A 19,134-nucleotide genomic window follows, 5' to 3' on the forward strand; every position below is an offset into this window, starting at 1 on the left:
CCATGTCGGGGTTACCGCCTTCGAGCAACCCTCTCCGCCTGCGAGGCGCCCCTCTTTCTCGGCCGATGTCGAAACGGCAAATGAGATTTGCTGAATGACTGTTTCTTCCAGCCACAAAATCAATTATTGCTCTTACCTTTGCTCCCTCCGTGGGAGCCCTTAGTGCTAGGAAATACGGCAGCATTGTCAATCGCCCTTGTCTGTCGCTCAGCAACCGAAGGACCAAGCTCAGGCTTTCAGATGTTCTAAGGAAGCTGTATGCACTCGTGGGTGTTGTACACGAGGGACAAACATCACGCCAGCAGGCTCTTAAGGAAAGACAATAATCAGCAAAAAACTGCAGCTTACCCCATTGGACGGTGATGGAACAGAAGACTCTTGCAGGTAAGGTAACACTTCTTTTTTCTGTTCATCTCGAGCATGATCTGGAAAGCTCGAACAAAATTTGTGTTCACTTTAATTCAGAACGTGGAGATATTTCCTTCACGCATGTGAGAGTATATGACAAAAATAATGCTTCATTATTTAAGCTAGATGGAAAAGGTTAGAGGAAGTGATTAATTCGTTTTAGGCTGCACCACTACTAGGTAGCACTGTGAAAACAATGCCATTGCCATCTAATGGCAACACTGCTTGCTGCAGATTAATTTATTTTTTGCGGAATTTCATAAATGATTAATATCTTATGACTATGGTGTCGCTATGAGTATTTTTACATGTGCAAACATTTGAAACTACTGCAGGCCTTACATTCACCCCTCCCTCCCTGTCTCTTTGCTTGGACATGGAGTAAGTAGGGACAAATTAAATTGCTTGTTTATGAAGTAGTAACAGTTCTGAAGTGTAATGAAATGATATTAAACAAGAAAGTGTATTTCTTTTTTTTTTTTTTTTTGTGAATTCAGTGATTCAATAACGAATTTATTAATCCTACCTATCTCTGCAATTAGTGTCTGTGAGTATTTGATTGGAATTGTTGCAATCGAAACCGAGCTTAATAATTTCATGCGGCTGTTTTCAGTCCTCCTCGTGCTTCAATTGCTCATTTCCAAGCGTTATTTTGGGTTGCCTGCAAAGTTGTCAGATGAAACACAACCACTGCGACGAAAGGCCATTACTTAGAGCAGGCGGGAAACTGTCATGGCCAGGAAGATATTCACTGTGTGTGGAAGTTAAGTGAGGATCCGAAGCTGACTTGCCGCACACGTTGCAGCATTCACTCGCCAACGGCAACGGGGTAAGAAACGGGTAAAATACGCCGGTTCTCGTCCGATCACCGAGGTTGGGTTAGGATGGGTGGCCGCCTGGGAGCACAGGGCGCTGTTGGCTAGAATCGATGTTTCTCGTTTTCGGTGCAGCTCGTCATGTTGCTTCCTTCGATTCACATCCCCACAAGCTCCTCAAGTGCCGCAAGTCTGCAAGTCTCTAGACGCTACGCTAGACGCTTGCTTCCGGCCCGTCATGTACCTTGCCACAGGCGCCAAAGCGTTCGGCTGGCCGACAGCCCCTGTACGCCGGCTCGCGCCACAGCAGCCACTGTGCTTGCAGGGAATGCCGCGCCCTCGAATAACGTTTGGCGCACAATCTGTTTATGGACAGAGAACGCTAAAAGGGGCCGTTCGACCGTTAATACGGAAATCGTAGCCAAGTTAGATCGCCTGAGCCATCTCGCGGCTGCCGCTGTTATTAGGAGCGCGCGTGCCACGCGGTTAACGAGGAGTGCGCTGGCTGTGGGTTTCGACGCCGTGTCCTAGTGCATTTTGTCGTTTCTAGTGGAGGCATCATCGCTTACAAGAAGCTGGTAAGTAACTCACCGACAGTGCTTATCATTTACGACGAGAAAAGGCTTTGATTGCATTACAGATTAACACCGGGACAGCGCGAACGCAGTCCCGACTACCAAAAATTATGCGCCCGAGTTACTCGCATTTGGAGTAATCGCGGGGGTCAGCTCGACCGAAGTGCAATGGACAAGCCTCACCCCGGAGGAACCGCCTTCATGATCACGGTATCCTCTACGCCAGGTAAGTATGCTTTTCCTCGGCCGCAGGCGAGTATTTGTAATGCCTCGCGCTATCGTAGTGGAACGAGAACTCTTGACGTTGTCGCATTCGGCGAAGAGCATGGTGCCGTGAATGCACTTGCTTCCTTAGAAACGCGCTGTTGGCCGTCGAGTTAGCACGCAGACAGGCACAATAACGGACCTCTGCAGAAAGAGATGCATTTTTCGTGCGAAAGACATCGCGACGCGCGGCGCCGGCCGTTGCTGGGGTTAAGTTACTGCACCCTCCGGGAGATGGCGGGCCATGTCGGGGTTACCGCCTTCGAGCAACCCTCTCCGCCTGCGAGGCGCCCCTCTTTCTCGGCCGATGTCGAAACGGCAAATGAGATTTGCTGAATGACTGTTTCTTCCAGCCACAAAATCAATTATTGCTCTTACCTTTGCTCCCTCCGTGGGAGCCCTTAGTGCTAGGAAATACGGCAGCATTGTCAATCGCCCTTGTCTGTCGCTCAGCAACCGAAGGACCAAGCTCAGGCTTTCAGATGTTCTAAGGAAGCTGTATGCACTCGTGGGTGTTGTACACGAGGGACAAACATCACGCCAGCAGGCTCTTAAGGAAAGACAATAATCAGCAAAAAACTGCAGCTTACCCCATTGGACGGTGATGGAACAGAAGACTCTTGCAGGTAAGGTAACACTTCTTTTTTCTGTTCATCTCGAGCATGATCTGGAAAGCTCGAACAAAATTTGTGTTCACTTTAATTCAGAACGTGGAGATATTTCCTTCACGCATGTGAGAGTATATGACAAAAATAATGCTTCATTATTTAAGCTAGATGGAAAAGGTTAGAGGAAGTGATTAATTCGTTTTAGGCTGCACCACTACTAGGTAGCACTGTGAAAACAATGCCATTGCCATCTAATGGCAACACTGCTTGCTGCAGATTAATTTATTTTTTGCGGAATTTCATAAATGATTAATATCTTATGACTATGGTGTCGCTATGAGTATTTTTACATGTGCAAACATTTGAAACTACTGCAGGCCTTACATTCACACCCTCCCTCCCTGTCTCTTTGCTTGGACATGGAGTAAGTAGGGACAAATTAAATTGCTTGTTTATGAAGTAGTAACAGTTCTGAAGTGTAATGAAATGATATTAAACAAGAAAGTGTATTTCTTTTTTTTTTTTTTTTGTGAATTCAGTGATTCAATAACGAATTTATTAATCCTACCTATCTCTGCAATTAGTGTCTGTGAGTATTTGATTGGAATTGTTGCAATCGAAACCGAGCTTAATAATTTCATGCGGCTGTTTTCAGTCCTCCTCGTGCTTCAATTGCTCATTTCCAAGCGTTATTTTGGGTTGCCTGCAAAGTTGTCAGATGAAACACAACCACTGCGACGAAAGGCCATTACTTAGAGCAGGCGGGAAACTGTCATGGCCAGGAAGATATTCACTGTGTGTGGAAGTTAAGTGAGGATCCGAAGCTGACTTGCCGCACACGTTGCAGCATTCACTCGCCAACGGCAACGGGGTAAGAAACGGGTAAAATACGCCGGTTCTCGTCCGATCACCGAGGTTGGGTTAGGATGGGTGGCCGCCTGGGAGCACAGGGCGCTGTTGGCTAGAATCGATGTTTCTCGTTTTCGGTGCAGCTCGTCATGTTGCTTCCTTCGATTCACATCCCCACAAGCTCCTCAAGTGCCGCAAGTCTGCAAGTCTCTAGACGCTACGCTAGACGCTTGCTTCCGGCCCGTCATGTACCTTGCCACAGGCGCCAAAGCGTTCGGCTGGCCGACAGCCCCTGTACGCCGGCTCGCGCCACAGCAGCCACTGTGCTTGCAGGGAATGCCGCGCCCTCGAATAACGTTTGGCGCACAATCTGTTTATGGACAGAGAACGCTAAAAGGGGCCGTTCGACCGTTAATACGGAAATCGTAGCCAAGTTAGATCGCCTGAGCCATCTCGCGGCTGCCGCTGTTATTAGGAGCGCGCGTGCCACGCGGTTAACGAGGAGTGCGCTGGCTGTGGGTTTCGACGCCGTGTCCTAGTGCATTTTGTCGTTTCTAGTGGAGGCATCATCGCTTACAAGAAGCTGGTAAGTAACTCACCGACAGTGCTTATCATTTACGACGAGAAAAGGCTTTGATTGCATTACAGATTAACACCGGGACAGCGCGAACGCAGTCCCGACTACCAAAAATTATGCGCCCGAGTTACTCGCATTTGGAGTAATCGCGGGGGTCAGCTCGACCGAAGTGCAATGGACAAGCCTCACCCCGGAGGAACCGCCTTCATGATCACGGTATCCTCTACGCCAGGTAAGTATGCTTTTCCTCGGCCGCAGGCGAGTATTTGTAATGCCTCGCGCTATCGTAGTGGAACGAGAACTCTTGACGTTGTCGCATTCGGCGAAGAGCATGGTGCCGTGAATGCACTTGCTTCCTTAGAAACGCGCTGTTGGCCGTCGAGTTAGCACGCAGACAGGCACAATAACGGACCTCTGCAGAAAGAGATGCATTTTTCGTGCGAAAGACATCGCGACGCGCGGCGCCGGCCGTTGCTGGGGTTAAGTTACTGCACCCTCCGGGAGATGGCGGGCCATGTCGGGGTTACCGCCTTCGAGCAACCCTCTCCGCCTGCGAGGCGCCCCTCTTTCTCGGCCGATGTCGAAACGGCAAATGAGATTTGCTGAATGACTGTTTCTTCCAGCCACAAAATCAATTATTGCTCTTACCTTTGCTCCCTCCGTGGGAGCCCTTAGTGCTAGGAAATACGGCAGCATTGTCAATCGCCCTTGTCTGTCGCTCAGCAACCGAAGGACCAAGCTCAGGCTTTCAGATGTTCTAAGGAAGCTGTATGCACTCGTGGGTGTTGTACACGAGGGACAAACATCACGCCAGCAGGCTCTTAAGGAAAGACAATAATCAGCAAAAAACTGCAGCTTACCCCATTGGACGGTGATGGAACAGAAGACTCTTGCAGGTAAGGTAACACTTCTTTTTTCTGTTCATCTCGAGCATGATCTGGAAAGCTCGAACAAAATTTGTGTTCACTTTAATTCAGAACGTGGAGATATTTCCTTCACGCATGTGAGAGTATATGACAAAAATAATGCTTCATTATTTAAGCTAGATGGAAAAGGTTAGAGGAAGTGATTAATTCGTTTTAGGCTGCACCACTACTAGGTAGCACTGTGAAAACAATGCCATTGCCATCTAATGGCAACACTGCTTGCTGCAGATTAATTTATTTTTTGCGGAATTTCATAAATGATTAATATCTTATGACTATGGTGTCGCTATGAGTATTTTTACATGTGCAAACATTTGAAACTACTGCAGGCCTTACATTCACCCCTCCCTCCCTGTCTCTTTGCTTGGACATGGAGTAAGTAGGGACAAATTAAATTGCTTGTTTATGAAGTAGTAACAGTTCTGAAGTGTAATGAAATGATATTAAACAAGAAAGTGTATTTCTTTTTTTTTTTTTTTTTGTGAATTCAGTGATTCAATAACGAATTTATTAATCCTACCTATCTCTGCAATTAGTGTCTGTGAGTATTTGATTGGAATTGTTGCAATCGAAACCGAGCTTAATAATTTCATGCGGCTGTTTTCAGTCCTCCTCGTGCTTCAATTGCTCATTTCCAAGCGTTATTTTGGGTTGCCTGCAAAGTTGTCAGATGAAACACAACCACTGCGACGAAAGGCCATTACTTAGAGCAGGCGGGAAACTGTCATGGCCAGGAAGATATTCACTGTGTGTGGAAGTTAAGTGAGGATCCGAAGCTGACTTGCCGCACACGTTGCAGCATTCACTCGCCAACGGCAACGGGGTAAGAAACGGGTAAAATACGCCGGTTCTCGTCCGATCACCGAGGTTGGGTTAGGATGGGTGGCCGCCTGGGAGCACAGGGCGCTGTTGGCTAGAATCGATGTTTCTCGTTTTCGGTGCAGCTCGTCATGTTGCTTCCTTCGATTCACATCCCCACAAGCTCCTCAAGTGCCGCAAGTCTGCAAGTCTCTAGACGCTACGCTAGACGCTTGCTTCCGGCCCGTCATGTACCTTGCCACAGGCGCCAAAGCGTTCGGCTGGCCGACAGCCCCTGTACGCCGGCTCGCGCCACAGCAGCCACTGTGCTTGCAGGGAATGCCGCGCCCTCGAATAACGTTTGGCGCACAATCTGTTTATGGACAGAGAACGCTAAAAGGGGCCGTTCGACCGTTAATACGGAAATCGTAGCCAAGTTAGATCGCCTGAGCCATCTCGCGGCTGCCGCTGTTATTAGGAGCGCGCGTGCCACGCGGTTAACGAGGAGTGCGCTGGCTGTGGGTTTCGACGCCGTGTCCTAGTGCATTTTGTCGTTTCTAGTGGAGGCATCATCGCTTACAAGAAGCTGGTAAGTAACTCACCGACAGTGCTTATCATTTACGACGAGAAAAGGCTTTGATTGCATTACAGATTAACACCGGGACAGCGCGAACGCAGTCCCGACTACCAAAAATTATGCGCCCGAGTTACTCGCATTTGGAGTAATCGCGGGGGTCAGCTCGACCGAAGTGCAATGGACAAGCCTCACCCCGGAGGAACCGCCTTCATGATCACGGTATCCTCTACGCCAGGTAAGTATGCTTTTCCTCGGCCGCAGGCGAGTATTTGTAATGCCTCGCGCTATCGTAGTGGAACGAGAACTCTTGACGTTGTCGCATTCGGCGAAGAGCATGGTGCCGTGAATGCACTTGCTTCCTTAGAAACGCGCTGTTGGCCGTCGAGTTAGCACGCAGACAGGCACAATAACGGACCTCTGCAGAAAGAGATGCATTTTTCGTGCGAAAGACATCGCGACGCGCGGCGCCGGCCGTTGCTGGGGTTAAGTTACTGCACCCTCCGGGAGATGGCGGGCCATGTCGGGGTTACCGCCTTCGAGCAACCCTCTCCGCCTGCGAGGCGCCCCTCTTTCTCGGCCGATGTCGAAACGGCAAATGAGATTTGCTGAATGACTGTTTCTTCCAGCCACAAAATCAATTATTGCTCTTACCTTTGCTCCCTCCGTGGGAGCCCTTAGTGCTAGGAAATACGGCAGCATTGTCAATCGCCCTTGTCTGTCGCTCAGCAACCGAAGGACCAAGCTCAGGCTTTCAGATGTTCTAAGGAAGCTGTATGCACTCGTGGGTGTTGTACACGAGGGACAAACATCACGCCAGCAGGCTCTTAAGGAAAGACAATAATCAGCAAAAAACTGCAGCTTACCCCATTGGACGGTGATGGAACAGAAGACTCTTGCAGGTAAGGTAACACTTCTTTTTTCTGTTCATCTCGAGCATGATCTGGAAAAGCTCGAACAAAATTTGTGTTCACTTTAATTCAGAACGTGGAGATATTTCCTTCACGCATGTGAGAGTATATGACAAAAATAATGCTTCATTATTTAAGCTAGATGGAAAAGGTTAGAGGAAGTGATTAATTCGTTTTAGGCTGCACCACTACTAGGTAGCACTGTGAAAACAATGCCATTGCCATCTAATGGCAACACTGCTTGCTGCAGATTAATTTATTTTTTGCGGAATTTCATAAATGATTAATATCTTATGACTATGGTGTCGCTATGAGTATTTTTACATGTGCAAACATTTGAAACTACTGCAGGCCTTACATTCACCCCTCCCTCCCTGTCTCTTTGCTTGGACATGGAGTAAGTAGGGACAAATTAAATTGCTTGTTTATGAAGTAGTAACAGTTCTGAAGTGTAATGAAATGATATTAAACAAGAAAGTGTATTTCTTTTTTTTTTTTTTTTGTGAATTCAGTGATTCAATAACGAATTTATTAATCCTACCTATCTCTGCAATTAGTGTCTGTGAGTATTTGATTGGAATTGTTGCAATCGAAACCGAGCTTAATAATTTCATGCGGCTGTTTTCAGTCCTCCTCGTGCTTCAATTGCTCATTTCCAAGCGTTATTTTGGGTTGCCTGCAAAGTTGTCAGATGAAACACAACCACTGCGACGAAAGGCCATTACTTAGAGCAGGCGGGAAACTGTCATGGCCAGGAAGATATTCACTGTGTGTGGAAGTTAAGTGAGGATCCGAAGCTGACTTGCCGCACACGTTGCAGCATTCACTCGCCAACGGCAACGGGGTAAGAAACGGGTAAAATACGCCGGTTCTCGTCCGATCACCGAGGTTGGGTTAGGATGGGTGGCCGCCTGGGAGCACAGGGCGCTGTTGGCTAGAATCGATGTTTCTCGTTTTCGGTGCAGCTCGTCATGTTGCTTCCTTCGATTCACATCCCCACAAGCTCCTCAAGTGCCGCAAGTCTGCAAGTCTCTAGACGCTACGCTAGACGCTTGCTTCCGGCCCGTCATGTACCTTGCCACAGGCGCCAAAGCGTTCGGCTGGCCGACAGCCCCTGTACGCCGGCTCGCGCCACAGCAGCCACTGTGCTTGCAGGGAATGCCGCGCCCTCGAATAACGTTTGGCGCACAATCTGTTTATGGACAGAGAACGCTAAAAGGGGCCGTTCGACCGTTAATACGGAAATCGTAGCCAAGTTAGATCGCCTGAGCCATCTCGCGGCTGCCGCTGTTATTAGGAGCGCGCGTGCCACGCGGTTAACGAGGAGTGCGCTGGCTGTGGGTTTCGACGCCGTGTCCTAGTGCATTTTGTCGTTTCTAGTGGAGGCATCATCGCTTACAAGAAGCTGGTAAGTAACTCACCGACAGTGCTTATCATTTACGACGAGAAAAGGCTTTGATTGCATTACAGATTAACACCGGGACAGCGCGAACGCAGTCCCGACTACCAAAAATTATGCGCCCGAGTTACTCGCATTTGGAGTAATCGCGGGGGTCAGCTCGACCGAAGTGCAATGGACAAGCCTCACCCCGGAGGAACCGCCTTCATGATCACGGTATCCTCTACGCCAGGTAAGTATGCTTTTCCTCGGCCGCAGGCGAGTATTTGTAATGCCTCGCGCTATCGTAGTGGAACGAGAACTCTTGACGTTGTCGCATTCGGCGAAGAGCATGGTGCCGTGAATGCACTTGCTTCCTTAGAAACGCGCTGTTGGCCGTCGAGTTAGCACGCAGACAGGCACAATAACGGACCTCTGCAGAAAGAGATGCATTTTTCGTGCGAAAGACATCGCGACGCGCGGCGCCGGCCGTTGCTGGGGTTAAGTTACTGCACCCTCCGGGAGATGGCGGGCCATGTCGGGGTTACCGCCTTCGAGCAACCCTCTCCGCCTGCGAGGCGCCCCTCTTTCTCGGCCGATGTCGAAACGGCAAATGAGATTTGCTGAATGACTGTTTCTTCCAGCCACAAAATCAATTATTGCTCTTACCTTTGCTCCCTCCGTGGGAGCCCTTAGTGCTAGGAAATACGGCAGCATTGTCAATCGCCCTTGTCTGTCGCTCAGCAACCGAAGGACCAAGCTCAGGCTTTCAGATGTTCTAAGGAAGCTGTATGCACTCGTGGGTGTTGTACACGAGGGACAAACATCACGCCAGCAGGCTCTTAAGGAAAGACAATAATCAGCAAAAAACTGCAGCTTACCCCATTGGACGGTGATGGAACAGAAGACTCTTGCAGGTAAGGTAACACTTCTTTTTTCTGTTCATCTCGAGCATGATCTGGAAAGCTCGAACAAAATTTGTGTTCACTTTAATTCAGAACGTGGAGATATTTCCTTCACGCATGTGAGAGTATATGACAAAAATAATGCTTCATTATTTAAGCTAGATGGAAAAGGTTAGAGGAAGTGATTAATTCGTTTTAGGCTGCACCACTACTAGGTAGCACTGTGAAAACAATGCCATTGCCATCTAATGGCAACACTGCTTGCTGCAGATTAATTTATTTTTTGCGGAATTTCATAAATGATTAATATCTTATGACTATGGTGTCGCTATGAGTATTTTTACATGTGCAAACATTTGAAACTACTGCAGGCCTTACATTCACACCCTCCCTCCCTGTCTCTTTGCTTGGACATGGAGTAAGTAGGGACAAATTAAATTGCTTGTTTATGAAGTAGTAACAGTTCTGAAGTGTAATGAAATGATATTAAACAAGAAAGTGTATTTCTTTTTTTTTTTTTTTTGTGAATTCAGTGATTCAATAACGAATTTATTAATCCTACCTATCTCTGCAATTAGTGTCTGTGAGTATTTGATTGGAATTGTTGCAATCGAAACCGAGCTTAATAATTTCATGCGGCTGTTTTCAGTCCTCCTCGTGCTTCAATTGCTCATTTCCAAGCGTTATTTTGGGTTGCCTGCAAAGTTGTCAGATGAAACACAACCACTGCGACGAAAGGCCATTACTTAGAGCAGGCGGGAAACTGTCATGGCCAGGAAGATATTCACTGTGTGTGGAAGTTAAGTGAGGATCCGAAGCTGACTTGCCGCACACGTTGCAGCATTCACTCGCCAACGGCAACGGGGTAAGAAACGGGTAAAATACGCCGGTTCTCGTCCGATCACCGAGGTTGGGTTAGGATGGGTGGCCGCCTGGGAGCACAGGGCGCTGTTGGCTAGAATCGATGTTTCTCGTTTTCGGTGCAGCTCGTCATGTTGCTTCCTTCGATTCACATCCCCACAAGCTCCTCAAGTGCCGCAAGTCTGCAAGTCTCTAGACGCTACGCTAGACGCTTGCTTCCGGCCCGTCATGTACCTTGCCACAGGCGCCAAAGCGTTCGGCTGGCCGACAGCCCCTGTACGCCGGCTCGCGCCACAGCAGCCACTGTGCTTGCAGGGAATGCCGCGCCCTCGAATAACGTTTGGCGCACAATCTGTTTATGGACAGAGAACGCTAAAAGGGGCCGTTCGACCGTTAATACGGAAATCGTAGCCAAGTTAGATCGCCTGAGCCATCTCGCGGCTGCCGCTGTTATTAGGAGCGCGCGTGCCACGCGGTTAACGAGGAGTGCGCTGGCTGTGGGTTTCGACGCCGTGTCCTAGTGCATTTTGTCGTTTCTAGTGGAGGCATCATCGCTTACAAGAAGCTGGTAAGTAACTCACCGACAGTGCTTATCATTTACGACGAGAAAAGGCTTTGATTGCATTACAGATTAACACCGGGACAGCGCGAACGCAGTCCCGACTACCAAAAATTATGCGCCCGAGTTACTCGCATTTGGAGTAATCGCGGGGGTCAGCTCGACCGAAGTGCAATGGACAAGCCTCACCCCGGAGGAACCGCCTTCATGATCACGGTATCCTCTACGCCAGGTAAGTATGCTTTTCCTCGGCCGCAGGCGAGTATTTGTAATGCCTCGCGCTATCGTAGTGGAACGAGAACTCTTGACGTTGTCGCATTCGGCGAAGAGCATGGTGCCGTGAATGCACTTGCTTCCTTAGAAACGCGCTGTTGGCCGTCGAGTTAGCACGCAGACAGGCACAATAACGGACCTCTGCAGAAAGAGATGCATTTTTCGTGCGAAAGACATCGCGACGCGCGGCGCCGGCCGTTGCTGGGGTTAAGTTACTGCACCCTCCGGGAGATGGCGGGCCATGTCGGGGTTACCGCCTTCGAGCAACCCTCTCCGCCTGCGAGGCGCCCCTCTTTCTCGGCCGATGTCGAAACGGCAAATGAGATTTGCTGAATGACTGTTTCTTCCAGCCACAAAATCAATTATTGCTCTTACCTTTGCTCCCTCCGTGGGAGCCCTTAGTGCTAGGAAATACGGCAGCATTGTCAATCGCCCTTGTCTGTCGCTCAGCAACCGAAGGACCAAGCTCAGGCTTTCAGATGTTCTAAGGAAGCTGTATGCACTCGTGGGTGTTGTACACGAGGGACAAACATCACGCCAGCAGGCTCTTAAGGAAAGACAATAATCAGCAAAAAACTGCAGCTTACCCCATTGGACGGTGATGGAACAGAAGACTCTTGCAGGTAAGGTAACACTTCTTTTTTCTGTTCATCTCGAGCATGATCTGGAAAGCTCGAACAAAATTTGTGTTCACTTTAATTCAGAACGTGGAGATATTTCCTTCACGCATGTGAGAGTATATGACAAAAATAATGCTTCATTATTTAAGCTAGATGGAAAAGGTTAGAGGAAGTGATTAATTCGTTTTAGGCTGCACCACTACTAGGTAGCACTGTGAAAACAATGCCATTGCCATCTAATGGCAACACTGCTTGCTGCAGATTAATTTATTTTTTGCGGAATTTCATAAATGATTAATATCTTATGACTATGGTGTCGCTATGAGTATTTTTACATGTGCAAACATTTGAAACTACTGCAGGCCTTACATTCACCCCTCCCTCCCTGTCTCTTTGCTTGGACATGGAGTAAGTAGGGACAAATTAAATTGCTTGTTTATGAAGTAGTAACAGTTCTGAAGTGTAATGAAATGATATTAAACAAGAAAGTGTATTTCTTTTTTTTTTTTTTTTTGTGAATTCAGTGATTCAATAACGAATTTATTAATCCTACCTATCTCTGCAATTAGTGTCTGTGAGTATTTGATTGGAATTGTTGCAATCGAAACCGAGCTTAATAATTTCATGCGGCTGTTTTCAGTCCTCCTCGTGCTTCAATTGCTCATTTCCAAGCGTTATTTTGGGTTGCCTGCAAAGTTGTCAGATGAAACACAACCACTGCGACGAAAGGCCATTACTTAGAGCAGGCGGGAAACTGTCATGGCCAGGAAGATATTCACTGTGTGTGGAAGTTAAGTGAGGATCCGAAGCTGACTTGCCGCACACGTTGCAGCATTCACTCGCCAACGGCAACGGGGTAAGAAACGGGTAAAATACGCCGGTTCTCGTCCGATCACCGAGGTTGGGTTAGGATGGGTGGCCGCCTGGGAGCACAGGGCGCTGTTGGCTAGAATCGATGTTTCTCGTTTTCGGTGCAGCTCGTCATGTTGCTTCCTTCGATTCACATCCCCACAAGCTCCTCAAGTGCCGCAAGTCTGCAAGTCTCTAGACGCTACGCTAGACGCTTGCTTCCGGCCCGTCATGTACCTTGCCACAGGCGCCAAAGCGTTCGGCTGGCCGACAGCCCCTGTACGCCGGCTCGCGCCACAGCAGCCACTGTGCTTGCAGGGAATGCCGCGCCCTCGAATAACGTTTGGCGCACAATCTGTTTATGGACAGAGAACGCTAAAAGGGGCCGTTCGACCGTTAATACGGAAATCGTAGCCAAGTTAGATCGCCTGAGCCATCTCGCGGCTGCCGCTGTTATTAGGAGCGCGCGTGCCACGCGGTTAACGAGGAGTGCGCTGGCTGTGGGTTTCGACGCCGTGTCCTAGTGCATTTTGTCGTTTCTAGTGGAGGCATCATCGCTTACAAGAAGCTGGTAAGTAACTCACCGACAGTGCTTATCATTTACGACGAGAAAAGGCTTTGATTGCATTACAGATTAACACCGGGACAGCGCGAACGCAGTCCCGACTACCAAAAATTATGCGCCCGAGTTACTCGCATTTGGAGTAATCGCGGGGGTCAGCTCGACCGAAGTGCAATGGACAAGCCTCACCCCGGAGGAACCGCCTTCATGATCACGGTATCCTCTACGCCAGGTAAGTATGCTTTTCCTCGGCCGCAGGCGAGTATTTGTAATGCCTCGCGCTATCGTAGTGGAACGAGAACTCTTGACGTTGTCGCATTCGGCGAAGAGCATGGTGCCGTGAATGCACTTGCTTCCTTAGAAACGCGCTGTTGGCCGTCGAGTTAGCACGCAGACAGGCACAATAACGGACCTCTGCAGAAAGAGATGCATTTTTCGTGCGAAAGACATCGCGACGCGCGGCGCCGGCCGTTGCTGGGGTTAAGTTACTGCACCCTCCGGGAGATGGCGGGCCATGTCGGGGTTACCGCCTTCGAGCAACCCTCTCCGCCTGCGAGGCGCCCCTCTTTCTCGGCCGATGTCGAAACGGCAAATGAGATTTGCTGAATGACTGTTTCTTCCAGCCACAAAATCAATTATTGCTCTTACCTTTGCTCCCTCCGTGGGAGCCCTTAGTGCTAGGAAATACGGCAGCATTGTCAATCGCCCTTGTCTGTCGCTCAGCAACCGAAGGACCAAGCTCAGGCTTTCAGATGTTCTAAGGAAGCTGTATGCACTCGTGGGTGTTGTACACGAGGGACAAACATCACGCCAGCAGGCTCTTAAGGAAAGACAATAATCAGCAAAAAACTGCAGCTTACCCCATTGGACGGTGATGGAACAGAAGACTCTTGCAGGTAAGGTAACACTTCTTTTTTCTGTTCATCTCGAGCATGATCTGGAAAGCTCGAACAAAATTTGTGTTCACTTTAATTCAGAACGTGGAGATATTTCCTTCACGCATGTGAGAGTATATGACAAAAATAATGCTTCATTATTTAAGCTAGATGGAAAAGGTTAGAGGAAGTGATTAATTCGTTTTAGGCTGCACCACTACTAGGTAGCACTGTGAAAACAATGCCATTGCCATCTAATGGCAACACTGCTTGCTGCAGATTAATTTATTTTTTGCGGAATTTCATAAATGATTAATATCTTATGACTATGGTGTCGCTATGAGTATTTTTACATGTGCAAACATTTGAAACTACTGCAGGCCTTACATTCACCCCTCCCTCCCTGTCTCTTTGCTTGGACATGGAGTAAGTAGGGACAAATTAAATTGCTTGTTTATGAAGTAGTAACAGTTCTGAAGTGTAATGAAATGATATTAAACAAGAAAGTGTATTTCTTTTTTTTTTTTTTTTGTGAATTCAGTGATTCAATAACGAATTTATTAATCCTACCTATCTCTGCAATTAGTGTCTGTGAGTATTTGATTGGAATTGTTGCAATCGAAACCGAGCTTAATAATTTCATGCGGCTGTTTTCAGTCCTCCTCGTGCTTCAATTGCTCATTTCCAAGCGTTATTTTGGGTTGCCTGCAAAGTTGTCAGATGAAACACAACCACTGCGACGAAAGGCCATTACTTAGAGCAGGCGGGAAACTGTCATGGCCAGGAAGATATTCACTGTGTGTGGAAGTTAAGTGAGGATCCGAAGCTGACTTGCCGCACACGTTGCAGCATTCACTCGCCAACGGCAACGGGGTAAGAAACGGGTAAAATACGCCGGTTCTCGTCCGATCACCGAGGTTGGGTTAGGATGGGTGGCCGCCTGGGAGCACAGGGCGCTGTTGGCTAGAATCGATGTTTCTCGTTTTCGGTGCAGCTCGTCATGTTGCTTCCTTCGATTCACATCCCCACAAGCTCCTCAAGTGCCGCAAGTCTGCAAGTCTCTAGACGCTACGCTAGACGCTTGCTTCCGGCCCGTCATGTACCTTGCCACAGGCGCCAAAGCGTTCGGCTGGCCGACAGCCCCTGTACGCCGGCTCGCGCCACAGCAGCCACTGTGCTTGCAGGGAATGCCGCGCCCTCGAATAACGTTTGGCGCACAATCTGTTTATGGACAGAGAACGCTAAAAGGGGCCGTTCGACCGTTAATACGGAAATCGTAGCCAAGTTAGATCGCCTGAGCCATCTCGCGGCTGCCGCTGTTATTAGGAGCGCGCGTGCCACGCGGTTAACGAGGAGTGCGCTGGCTGTGGGTTTCGACGCCGTGTCCTAGTGCATTTTGTCGTTTCTAGTGGAGGCATCATCGCTTACAAGAAGCTGGTAAGTAACTCACCGACAGTGCTTATCATTTACGACGAGAAAAGGCTTTGATTGCATTACAGATTAACACCGGGACAGCGCGAACGCAGTCCCGACTACCAAAAATTATGCGCCCGAGTTACTCGCATTTGGAGTAATCGCGGGGGTCAGCTCGACCGAAGTGCAATGGACAAGCCTCACCCCGGAGGAACCGCCTTCATGATCACGGTATCCTCTACGCCAGGTAAGTATGCTTTTCCTCGGCCGCAGGCGAGTATTTGTAATGCCTCGCGCTATCGTAGTGGAACGAGAACTCTTGACGTTGTCGCATTCGGCGAAGAGCATGGTGCCGTGAATGCACTTGCTTCCTTAGAAACGCGCTGTTGGCCGTCGAGTTAGCACGCAGACAGGCACAATAACGGACCTCTGCAGAAAGAGATGCATTTTTCGTGCGAAAGACATCGCGACGCGCGGCGCCGGCCGTTGCTGGGGTTAAGTTACTGCACCCTCCGGGAGATGGCGGGCCATGTCGGGGTTACCGCCTTCGAGCAACCCTCTCCGCCTGCGAGGCGCCCCTCTTTCTCGGCCGATGTCGAAACGGCAAATGAGATTTGCTGAATGACTGTTTCTTCCAGCCACAAAATCAATTATTGCTCTTACCTTTGCTCCCTCCGTGGGAGCCCTTAGTGCTAGGAAATACGGCAGCATTGTCAATCGCCCTTGTCTGTCGCTCAGCAACCGAAGGACCAAGCTCAGGCTTTCAGATGTTCTAAGGAAGCTGTATGCACTCGTGGGTGTTGTACACGAGGGACAAACATCACGCCAGCAGGCTCTTAAGGAAAGACAATAATCAGCAAAAAACTGCAGCTTACCCCATTGGACGGTGATGGAACAGAAGACTCTTGCAGGTAAGGTAACACTTCTTTTTTCTGTTCATCTCGAGCATGATCTGGAAAGCTCGAACAAAATTTGTGTTCACTTTAATTCAGAACGTGGAGATATTTCCTTCACGCATGTGAGAGTATATGACAAAAATAATGCTTCATTATTTAAGCTAGATGGAAAAGGTTAGAGGAAGTGATTAATTCGTTTTAGGCTGCACCACTACTAGGTAGCACTGTGAAAACAATGCCATTGCCATCTAATGGCAACACTGCTTGCTGCAGATTAATTTATTTTTTGCGGAATTTCATAAATGATTAATATCTTATGACTATGGTGTCGCTATGAGTATTTTTACATGTGCAAACATTTGAAACTACTGCAGGCCTTACATTCACCCCTCCCTCCCTGTCTCTTTGCTTGGACATGGAGTAAGTAGGGACAAATTAAATTGCTTGTTTATGAAGTAGTAACAGTTCTGAAGTGTAATGAAATGATATTAAACAAGAAAGTGTATTTCTTTTTTTTTTTTTTTTGTGAATTCAGTGATTCAATAACGAATTTATTAATCCTACCTATCTCTGCAATTAGTGTCTGTGAGTATTTGATTGGAATTGTTGCAATCGAAACCGAGCTTAATAATTTCATGCGGCTGTTTTCAGTCCTCCTCGTGCTTCAATTGCTCATTTCCAAGCGTTATTTTGGGTTGCCTGCAAAGTTGTCAGATGAAACACAACCACTGCGACGAAAGGCCATTACTTAGAGCAGGCGGGAAACTGTCATGGCCAGGAAGATATTCACTGTGTGTGGAAGTTAAGTGAGGATCCGAAGCTGACTTGCCGCACACGTTGCAGCATTCACTCGCCAACGGCAACGGGGTAAGAAACGGGTAAAATACGCCGGTTCTCGTCCGATCACCGAGGTTGGGTTAGGATGGGTGGCCGCCTGGGAGCACAGGGCGCTGTTGGCTAGAATCGATGTTTCTCGTTTTCGGTGCAGCTCGTCATGTTGCTTCCTTCGATTCACATCCCCACAAGCTCCTCAAGTGCCGCAAGTCTGCAAGTCTCTAGACGCTACGCTAGACGCTTGCTTCCGGCCCGTCATGTACCTTGCCACAGGCGCCAAAGCGTTCGGCTGGCCGACAGCCCCTGTACGCCGGCTCGCGCCACAGCAGCCACTGTGCTTGCAGGGAATGCCGCGCCCTCGAATAACGTTTGGCGCACAATCTGTTTATGGACAGAGAACGCTAAAAGGGGCCGTTCGACCGTTAATACGGAAATCGTAGCCAAGTTAGATCGCCTGAGCCATCTCGCGGCTGCCGCTGTTATTAGGAGCGCGCGTGCCACGCGGTTAACGAGGAGTGCGCTGGCTGTGGGTTTCGACGCCGTGTCCTAGTGCATTTTGTCGTTTCTAGTGGAGGCATCATCGCTTACAAGAAGCTGGTAAGTAACTCACCGACAGTGCTTATCATTTACGACGAGAAAAGGCTTTGATTGCATTACAGATTAACACCGGGACAGCGCGAACGCAGTCCCGACTACCAAAAATTATGCGCCCGAGTTACTCGCATTTGGAGTAATCGCGGGGGTCAGCTCGACCGAAGTGCAATGGACAAGCCTCACCCCGGAGGAACCGCCTTCATGATCACGGTATCCTCTACGCCAGGTAAGTATGCTTTTCCTCGGCCGCAGGCGAGTATTTGTAATGCCTCGCGCTATCGTAGTGGAACGAGAACTCTTGACGTTGTCGCATTCGGCGAAGAGCATGGTGCCGTGAATGCACTTGCTTCCTTAGAAACGCGCTGTTGGCCGTCGAGTTAGCACGCAGACAGGCACAATAACGGACCTCTGCAGAAAGAGATGCATTTTTCGTGCGAAAGACATCGCGACGCGCGGCGCCGGCCGTTGCTGGGGTTAAGTTACTGCACCCTCCGGGAGATGGCGGGCCATGTCGGGGTTACCGCCTTCGAGCAACCCTCTCCGCCTGCGAGGCGCCCCTCTTTCTCGGCCGATGTCGAAACGGCAAATGAGATTTGCTGAATGACTGTTTCTTCCAGCCACAAAATCAATTATTGCTCTTACCTTTGCTCCCTCCGTGGGAGCCCTTAGTGCTAGGAAATACGGCAGCATTGTCAATCGCCCTTGTCTGTCGCTCAGCAACCGAAGGACCAAGCTCAGGCTTTCAGATGTTCTAAGGAAGCTGTATGCACTCGTGGGTGTTGTACACGAGGGACAAACATCACGCCAGCAGGCTCTTAAGGAAAGACAATAATCAGCAAAAAACTGCAGCTTACCCCATTGGACGGTGATGGAACAGAAGACTCTTGCAGGTAAGGTAACACTTCTTTTTTCTGTTCATCTCGAGCATGATCTGGAAAGCTCGAACAAAATTTGTGTTCACTTTAATTCAGAACGTGGAGATATTTCCTTCACGCATGTGAGAGTATATGACAAAAATAATGCTTCATTATTTAAGCTAGATGGAAAAGGTTAGAGGAAGTGATTAATTCGTTTAGGCTGCACCACTACTAGGTAGCACTGTGAAAACAATGCCATTGCCATCTAATGGCAACACTGCTTGCTGCAGATTAATTTATTTTTTGCGGAATTTCATAAATGATTAATATCTTATGATCTGTCTCGCGTGTGT

General features: G+C 48.6%; 8 non-coding genes across 8 annotated transcripts; all 8 read right to left on the bottom strand.

Annotated features, from left to right (window-relative positions):
- Positions 1 to 1,869: 1,869 nt before the first annotated feature.
- LOC126327871 (U1 spliceosomal RNA) lies at positions 1,870 to 2,032 on the bottom strand. The gene has a single exon (XR_007561549.1). It is a non-coding gene; the product is annotated as a U1 spliceosomal RNA (small nuclear RNA).
- Positions 2,033 to 4,173: 2,141 nt separating this feature from the next.
- LOC126327875 (U1 spliceosomal RNA) lies at positions 4,174 to 4,336 on the bottom strand. Its single transcript, XR_007561553.1, has one exon. It is a non-coding gene; the product is annotated as a U1 spliceosomal RNA (small nuclear RNA).
- Positions 4,337 to 6,477: 2,141 nt separating this feature from the next.
- LOC126327876 (U1 spliceosomal RNA) lies at positions 6,478 to 6,640 on the bottom strand. Its single transcript, XR_007561554.1, has one exon. It is a non-coding gene; the product is annotated as a U1 spliceosomal RNA (small nuclear RNA).
- Positions 6,641 to 8,781: 2,141 nt separating this feature from the next.
- Positions 8,782 to 8,944, bottom strand: LOC126327877 (U1 spliceosomal RNA). The gene has a single exon (XR_007561555.1). It is a non-coding gene; the product is annotated as a U1 spliceosomal RNA (small nuclear RNA).
- A 2,141-nt stretch (positions 8,945 to 11,085) lies between these two features.
- On the bottom strand, positions 11,086 to 11,248 carry LOC126327878 (U1 spliceosomal RNA). The gene has a single exon (XR_007561556.1). It is a non-coding gene; the product is annotated as a U1 spliceosomal RNA (small nuclear RNA).
- A 2,141-nt stretch (positions 11,249 to 13,389) lies between these two features.
- LOC126327872 (U1 spliceosomal RNA) lies at positions 13,390 to 13,552 on the bottom strand. The gene has a single exon (XR_007561550.1). It is a non-coding gene; the product is annotated as a U1 spliceosomal RNA (small nuclear RNA).
- Positions 13,553 to 15,692: 2,140 nt separating this feature from the next.
- LOC126327873 (U1 spliceosomal RNA) lies at positions 15,693 to 15,855 on the bottom strand. The gene has a single exon (XR_007561551.1). It is a non-coding gene; the product is annotated as a U1 spliceosomal RNA (small nuclear RNA).
- Positions 15,856 to 17,995: 2,140 nt separating this feature from the next.
- LOC126327874 (U1 spliceosomal RNA) lies at positions 17,996 to 18,158 on the bottom strand. The gene has a single exon (XR_007561552.1). It is a non-coding gene; the product is annotated as a U1 spliceosomal RNA (small nuclear RNA).
- Between the last annotated feature and the right edge of the window lie 976 nt (positions 18,159 to 19,134).

The sequence above is a fragment of the Schistocerca gregaria genome, unplaced genomic scaffold, assembly GCF_023897955.1.
Source record: "Schistocerca gregaria isolate iqSchGreg1 unplaced genomic scaffold, iqSchGreg1.2 ptg001066l, whole genome shotgun sequence".
Lineage (NCBI taxonomy): Eukaryota > Metazoa > Arthropoda > Insecta > Orthoptera > Acrididae > Schistocerca > Schistocerca gregaria.